This window comes from Plasmodium cynomolgi, chromosome 7 (assembly GCF_000321355.1).
Source record: "Plasmodium cynomolgi strain B DNA, chromosome 7, whole genome shotgun sequence".
Lineage (NCBI taxonomy): Eukaryota > Apicomplexa > Aconoidasida > Haemosporida > Plasmodiidae > Plasmodium > Plasmodium cynomolgi.
Genome location: NC_020400.1, coordinates 1404638 through 1405136, shown reverse-complemented (window position 1 = coordinate 1405136; position 499 = coordinate 1404638).

Here is a 499-nt window from a genome sequence, read left to right as displayed (position 1 = left end):
TTTTTTTTTTTTTTTTTTTTTTTTCTAAAATGCATGTAACAAAAAAAAAAAAAAATAGTTTAAGCTCCGGTTGTGCCAACCCACACGGACGCAGATATGTTCGGATCTAAATGGAGAAAGCTTTGCATAAGCAGTGAAATAGTTAATAGTTGTTTTAAATGGCTAAACAAAAAAAAAACATTACCTCCAACGGAATTGCCTAAGAAATGTGTTATATATGCACGCTCCCCAGATAGAGGGCTGATGAACGGAGTAACAACATGTACAAACGTAAGCTTACAAAAGTGCACACACTGCTGTTAACATCTGCACATAAACGAGTAATAAAAGAAAAAAAAAATTGAGAGATCACCATGTTTAGGGTTTGGAGGGAAAAACCGTACATGTGCATGCGTAAAACATATGAATATATATTTACATGCACGTGCACACTCTCTTCCACTCGTCCTCCTCGGCTTTGCTACGCCCGCCGTGAAAACACGAAACCTTTTGTTCATTC